The sequence below is a fragment of the Mobula birostris genome, chromosome 13, assembly GCF_030028105.1.
Source record: "Mobula birostris isolate sMobBir1 chromosome 13, sMobBir1.hap1, whole genome shotgun sequence".
Classification (NCBI taxonomy): domain Eukaryota; kingdom Metazoa; phylum Chordata; class Chondrichthyes; order Myliobatiformes; family Myliobatidae; genus Mobula; species Mobula birostris.
Window position 1 is genome coordinate 106,903,809 of NC_092382.1, and position 8,347 is coordinate 106,912,155.

Consider the following 8,347-nt stretch of genomic DNA (forward strand, 5'->3'; position numbering starts at 1 on the left):
AAGCGAAAGAAACGCAGCAAACTATGGGAAACTGAAGATATAAATTGTTAAAAGTGAAATTAGTCGGGAGTATCTCTACCCTACTTACTTGAGAACCTCCAGGTGAAACTCCTGGAGGAGAGACGATAATGATAAAAGAGCTGTTGAAGCTGCAGCTACAACTAGCAGCATTTGTAACGAGACAATATCGTCAGATACGAATGTCCAAGATCTGTACCGGGTAACCGGTAATTAGTTCTGTTTTGAGCTACTCAAACCAGAGCGGGAACAAAGTGTTCCATGTTTGATTAGATAGGGCATGAAGTGAAAAGATGAAGATCACGACGGAGAGGGAAATGGATCAGCCATGATGAAATAAATGACAGTGCAGAGCAACTTCTGCACTCAATACTTTGTTTCTTGAAGGCCAATGTGCCAAAAGCTTTCTTTATGTCCAGATGCCACTTTGCAGGAATCTTGGCGGTCGCTTTGTAAGTCTTGCCCTGGATTTCCCTTCACCTCACACTTGTCTGCATTAACTTTCATTTGCCATTGTTAGACCATTTTCCCAGCTGCTCCAGATCCTGCTGCAAGGTTCGATAGTCCTCCTCGTTGTCCACTGTGCCCCAGATCTTGCTACGGCTGCAAATTCATCTAGTTTAGCAATTTTTATTGACTTTTATTGACGGTGCCGTTGCTTTGCAGTAGTTCAACTAAGCTAAAAATGTTTTGTTGATGGTTTTAATCTGTGCTCAGTGTCTGAGGCTTCTCCACTCAGTGTCCAACCATAATCAGCCAGGAATGATGGATGCCAGTTGCCCTGATACTGTTTCTCCGCGACCAAAGCTTTCAAAAGGCTTATCACTGACAGCACCGACATTTGCAGGGAAGAAGTCCAAATGGTGTTACACAGAAACATAGAAAATAGGTGCAGGAGTAGGTCATTCGGCCCTTCGAGCCTGCACCGCCATTCAGTATGATCATGGCTGATCATCCAACTCAGAACCCTGCACCAGCCTTCCCTCCATACCCCCTGATCCCTTTAGCCACAATGGCCATATCTAACTCCCTCTTAAATATAGCCAATGAACCGGCCTCAACTGTTTCCTCTGACAGAGAATTCCACAGATTCACCACTCTCTGTGTGAAGAAGTTTTTCCTAATCTCAGTCCTGAAAGGTTTCCCCTTTATCCTCAAACTGTGACCCCTCGTTCTGGACTTCCCCAACATCGGGAACAATCTTCCTGCATCTAGCCTGTCCAATCCCTTTAGGATTTTATGCGTTTCAATCAGTTCCCCCCTCAATCTTCTAAATTCCAACGTGTACAAGCCCAGTTCATCCAGTCTTTCTTCATATGAAAGTCCTGCCATCCCAGGAATCAATCTGGTGAACCTTCTTTGTACTCCCTCTATGGCAAGGATGTCTTTCCTCAGATTAGGGGACCAAAACTGCACACAATACTCCAGGTGTGGTCTCACCAAGGCCTTGTACAACTGCAGTAGTACCTCCCTGCTCCTGTACTCGAATCCTCTTGCTCCCAATGCCAGCATACCATTCGCCTTTTTCACCGCCTGCTGTACCTGCATGCCCACTTTCAATGACTGGTGTACAATGACACCCAGGTCTCGTTGCACCTCCCCTTTTCCTAATCGGCCACCATTCAGATAATAATCTGTTTTCCTATTTTTGCCACCAAAGTGGATAACTTCACATTTATCCACATTAAATTGCATCTGCCATGGATTTGCCCACTCACCTAACCTATCCAAGTCACCCTGCATCCTCTTAGCATCCTCCTCACAGCTAACACTGCCGCCCAGCTTCGTGTCATCCGCAAACTTGGAGATGCTGCATTTAATTCCCTCATCCAAGTCATTAATATATATTGTAAACAACTTGGGTCCCAGCACTGAGCCTTGCGGTACCTCACTAGTCACTGCCTGTCATTCTGAAAAGGTCCAGTTTATTCCCACTCTTTGCTTCCTGTCTGCTAACCAATTCTCTATCCACATCAATACCTTACCCCCAATACCGTGTGCTTTAAGTTTGCACACTGATCTCTTGTGTGGGATCTTGTGAAAAGCCTTTTGAAAATCCAAATATACCACATCCACTGGTTCTCCCCTATCCACTCTACTAGTTACATCCTCAAAAAATTCTATGAGATTCGTCAGACATGATTTTCCTTTCACAAATCCATGCTGACTTTGTCCGATGATTTCACCGCTTTCCAATTGTGCTGTTATCACATCTTTGATAACTGACTCCAGCAGTTTCCCCACCACTGACGTTAGGCTAACCGGTCTATAATTCCCCGGTTTCTCTCTCCGTCCTTTTTTAAAATATCACTCGGGATGTTTTTGAAGCTTGGCTGTCGTCATTGCTGCAATACACGTCTTTACTTCTAGACTTTGCCTGCAGTTTTCCTTCACATTAGCATCTTCTATTTGAGCACTACAGTACAAAACAGGCCATTTGGCCCATCTAGACCTTGCCAAGCTATTTTTCTGCCCAGTCGCACTGACCTGTACTGGACATTACCCCTTCCACACATGTGGTTATCCAAATCTCTTATCAATCTTGAAATTGAACTTCTGCTGGCAACTCATTCCACACACACTCACCATACTCTCAGTGAAGATGTTCCCTTAAACATTTCACCTTTCACACTTAGGGAGTTTCTGCTGCTGGCCACATATTGCTCGTCATCCAGTTTCCAATCTCCACGTGTCCATCGGACATCTCACATACGCGATAATTGTTCCCTTTCGGAGTAACCTCCACCTGCGTACTTGAAGCGTCTGATTTTATATTCATTTCTTACCATTTCAAATGTAGCATTCCAGTGTCATTGGCGGCTGTGCTGTGTGGGACTGGCTTCCACGACCTACGACCAATGACACAGGAATGCAATTTTTGAATTGGTCACTCTGAAGGAGAACAGCTATCACCAACGTGAGGTGCCTGACGGACACGTGGATATGTGAAACTTCACAACGAGGAACATTCGGCCAGCAGCAGAACTCTATTTTAACTGGTATCCTATTTTCTGTTCTTTGACTGTACATGGAATGTCAGGAAAACCTAGTTGATGTGTAATTCCCCGATCATTATTGCAAGGGGAGAATCTTATTCCACCTGCTTCCTCAGTACTTCCTGCCCATCCATCTGTCTTCCTATCATCTGGAAATTTGGTCACAAAGCCATCAGTTCCATGATCCAAATCATTGACATATAACATAAATGAACCGGTCCATAGAAACATAGAACACCACAGCACAGAAACAGGCCTTTTAGCCCTTCTTGTCTGTGCTGAGCCATTTTCCTGCCTAGTCCCACTGACCTGCACCTGGACCATATCCTCCTGATCAAAATCTGGGTCAGCAGTCTTATCACAGTTGGAAAGAAACTGTTCCCAAATCTGGCCGTGCGAGTCTTCCAGCTCCTGAGCCTTCTCCCGGAGGGAAGAGGGATGAAAAGTGAGTTGGCTGGGTGGGTCGTGTCCTTGATTATCCTGGCAGCACTGCTCCGACAGCGTGCAGTGTAAAGTGGGTCCACGGACGGAAGATTGGTTTGTGTGATGTGCTGGGCCGTGTTCACAATCTTCTGCAGCTTCTTCCGGTCTTGGACAGGACAACTTCCGTACCAGGTTGTGATGCACCCTAGGACAATGCTTTCTACGGTGCATCTATAAAAATTAGTGAGGGTTTTAACCAAATTTCTTTAGTTTTCTCAGGAAGTAAAGGCGCTGGTGGGCCTTCTTGGCAGTGGACTCTGCTTGGTTGGACCAAGTCAGGTCATTTGTGATATTGACCCCGAGGAACTTAAAGCTTTTGACCTGTTCCGCTTGTGCACCACCGATGTAGATGGGGTCATGCGGTCCGCTACTCCTTCTGAGGTCAACAACCAATTTCTTCGTCTTGCTGACGTTGAGGGGTAGGTTATTGTCTTCACACCATGCCACCAGGTTCTTAATTTCCTCTCTGTACTGAAACTCATCATTACCCGAGATGCGGCCTATAATTGTGTCATCAGCAAACTTATATATTGAGTTTCATGGAAACTTGGCTGCACGATCATGGGTGGACAGTGAGTACAGCAGAAGGCTGAATACACAGGGCCTGTACTGTGCTGTACTATTCTATGTTCTATGTTAAAACACGTATACATTACCACATGCGGGACACTAGCGGGAAAGACAGCAGAGCAGAAGTGGCTGGAGTTTATGCGAGAAGTGAGAAATGTGCAACACAGATATATTCCAAAAAAGAAAGAAATTTTGAATGAGAAAAGGATGGAACCGTGGCTGACAAGAGAGGTCAAAGGCAAAGTTAAGCAAAGGAGAGGGCATACAAGGAAGCAAAAATTAGTAGGCAGGCAGAGGATTGGGAAGTTTAAAAAAACTTACAAATGGAAACTAAGAAGGTCATTAAGAGGGAAAAGATGAACTATGAAAGGAAGCTAGCAAATAATATCAAAGAGGATACTGTGACGGGGTCCCGAATTACCCCTATAAACTGTGCTCGATTACGCTATGAACTGTGCTTTTGGAAGAGAGAGAGAGAGAGTAATTTAACGCCGACATGTTATTTTGAAAGAGAGAGAGAGAGAGAGAGACGAAGACTAGCTGTTGGACTGTCACTTTAAGGCATGAGAAAGAACTGGCTAACTTTTGGATTTCTGCTGAGCTGGAGACAGAACCCAGCAGCTCGTAAGTTGCTATGGTGACTGAAGGCGGCGTTATTTGATGGACACTCGATGTTATGATTTTCCGGCAGCGTGTCGATACTTCCCAAGGACATTCACCTGCTCGTGATTTTCTTACACAGGGAGAGGAATGAGGAGTTATTTGAAGGACAGTTGATACTCAGTACAGTGAGATAAATAGGAGGTCAGATGATATAGACCTCAGACACATGTTTTGGACACGGAATGAGCTTCGTTGTGCCCGTGTAAAAAGTGGGTTTTTGGAGGATCGATCAGTGGCTCTTGCAGTGAGGAAAAGGGAGTGACTGGTGGGGAGTTGTCCATGTGTCCACCCTTGCCTGGGTGATAACTCCACCACAGAAAACTCTTTGAAGTTTTCTGTGTTCCCTTGTTGAGGTCACAGTCGGTGACTTTTAAAGGATTTCGGAGGACAACGAGAATATCGACAGTGTCAGCTCATCTGAAGACTCAAATCTCTCTCTCTCTCTCCATCACTACCCAACTCAACGCCACGAACGAACAGAACTGAACTTTACTCATCATCATAAGACTGTATCTTTTTACCCCTAGACTTGAAGAATCTTGGTTGTTCACATATATTTCCACACTTACTGATTTACTTAATTATATATAATCATTGATAACCTGTTTGATTTATCTACATCTATATTGCTGTATTGCATAGTTACTAATAAATATTATTAGTTAATAGCAATACTGGACTCCAAAGTGTTTTCTATTTCTGCTGGTTCTTTATTCCCGTCACGGGGTTCGTGACAATACGAATAGCTTTTTCAAATATATAGAGATTAAAAGGCAGCTGAGAGTAGATATAGGACCGATAGAAAATGATGCTGGTGAAATTGTAATGGGAGGTAAGGAGATGGCGGAGGAACTGAACGAGTATTTTGCATCAGTCTTCACTGAGGAAGACATCAGTAGTATACCGGACACTCAAGGGTGTCAGGGAAAGGAAATGTGCCCTCACCTTTATTGGCTAGGAGAGCTATTCTGTTGTACTAGAAGGATCCCAATCCATCTATGTTTTTTTTGCTCTCCTCCATTATGTCTTGATTAAGTTTGGAGAAAATAAGGAGTTGGACGTTTGATACATCTTTTAAATTTGAGCAAACTTGGCGACAATTTATTCAATGTTATCATATGATTTAATCTTTTTACTTTTCCAGTTATTTTTTTTTTCTCCACGAAGTTTTAGATTTGATCAGAAAGATTTTCCCCTTTTTTTAACTGCCTCCCCAAAATGGACTGCCCAATCCCACTTTTTTATATTTTAGGTTAGTTTAGTGAGGTTTTTTTTTCACAGTGACAGGAAATCTTGAGTCTTTTTTTCTATGAACTGTTAAGAGGAGAAGTGGTTCTCTTGTCACTTTATATTAGTTTAATACTATTTATGATTTTGACAGTGTATATACCTTCCTTTGTTTGTACTATTATTGATATATGTATTTGAGATAACCTCTCCTTTGGTTTGTATTTGTGCTTACTCTTTTAAATTAATAAAAAAAAAGGATTGCAAGGAGAAATGTGCGCAGTCACAATTACGACAGAGAAAGTACTCAGGAAGCTGAATAGTCTAAGGGTAGATAAATCTCCCGGAGCAGATGGAATGCACCCGCGTGTTCTGAAGGAAGTAGCTGTGGAGATTGCGGAGGCATCAGCGATGATCTTTCAAAAGTCGATAGATTCTGGCATGGTTCCGGAGGACTGGGAGATTGCAAATGTCACTCCGCTATTTAAGAAGGGGGCAAGGAAGAAAAAAGGAATTTATAGACCTGTTAGCTTGACATCGGTGGTTGGGAAGTTGTTGGAGTCGATTGGCAAGGATGAGATTACGGAGTATCTGGAGGCATATGACAAGATAGGCAGAACTCAGCATGGATTCCTTAAAGGAAAATCCTGCCTGACAAACCTATCGCATCTTTTTGAGGAAATTACAAGTCGGAAAGACAAGGGAGATGCAGTGGATGTTGGAGGATCCTCGTTCCTGTTCTCCATGGTCCACATCTCTGCTATCAGATTCCTTCTTCATTGTGTTTACCATACAAATATATATCAATTACAGCACGGAAACAGGCCATCTCGGCCCTTCTAGTCCGTGCCAAACTCTTACACTCACCCAGTCCCACCGACCTGCACTCAGCCCATAACCCTCCATTCCTTTCCTGTCCATATATCCATCCAGTTTAACTTTAAACGACAACATCGAACCTGCCCCAACCACTTCTCGTTCCACACAGCTACCACTCTCTGAGTAAAGAAGTTCCCCCTCGTGTTACCCCGAAACTTTTGCCCTTTAACTCTCAACTCATGTCCTCTTGTTTGCCTGAAACGTCGACTGCACCTCTTCCTACAGATGCTGCCTGGCCTGCTGCGTTCACCAGCAACTTTGATGTGTGTTGGTGACAGTACTCCAAATGTGGCCTAACCACAATTTTATAGAACTGCATCTTTACCTCGCGACTCTTAAACGCTATCCTTCGACTTATGAAAGCTAACACTCCGTAAGCTTTCTGAACTACTCTATCCACCTGTGAGACAACTTTCAGGGATCTGTGGACATGTACCCCGAGATCCCTCTGCTCCTCCACTCAACCATGTTTCCTGCCACTTACTTTGTACTCTGCCTTGGAGTTTGTCCTTCCAAAGTGTACCACATCAAACTTCTCCGGGTTGAACTCCATCTGCCACTTCTCAGCCCACTTCTGCATCCTGTCACTGTCTCTCTGCAATCTTTGACAACCCTCTACACTATCTACAACAGCACCAACCTTTGTGTCATCTGCAAACTTGCCAACCCACCCTTCTACCTCCGCATCCAGGTCGTAAATAAAAATCACGAAAAGTAGAGGTCCCAGAACAGACCCTTGTGGGACACCACTAGTCACAATCCTCCAATCTGAATGTACTCCCTCCACCACCACCCTCTGCCTTCTGCAGGCAAGACAATTCTGAATCCACCTGGCCAAACCCCCCTGGCTCCCATGCCTTCTGACTTTCTGAATAAGCCTACCGTGTGGATTCTTGTCCAATCTTGCTCCTTGGAATGTTTTTCAACCCTTGGACTGGATCCAGCAGCTCTGGCTGATCTTACCAGTTCTTGTGAAATCTTCATCACTATTCTCCACCTTATACCAACAAATCAAACGGAAAACACTTTTGTGACAGTTCCAGGTAAATTTATTATCAAAACATGTATACATTACCACGTGATTCATGGAGATTCAATTTCTTGCACCTATTGAGAAAGAAAAAAAACACACAACAGAATTTATTAAAAACTGCACAGGAAAAGACAAAGACAGAGAAGCTACCGATGGGTAAGGATAATAAAGGGTGAAAATAAAAACAAATACGACTATGATATTGAGTTGTAGACTCTGTGAAAGTGAGTCTGTAGGTTGTGGAATCAGTTGAGATTTGTTGATGAATGAGGTTATCCACACCAGTTCAGGAGCCTGATGGTTGTAGGGTAACAACTGTTCCTGAACAAAGGGGTCCAGTGTCCCTCTCCCAGATGTAGTGCTGAGGAGAGAGCGTATCCTGAATGCTGGGCGTCCTTGATGATAGATGCTGCTTTCCTGTGGTAGTGGCCCATGTGAATCACAAACAGAACCCTCTCCTGCTGGGGAAGTGCAGGAT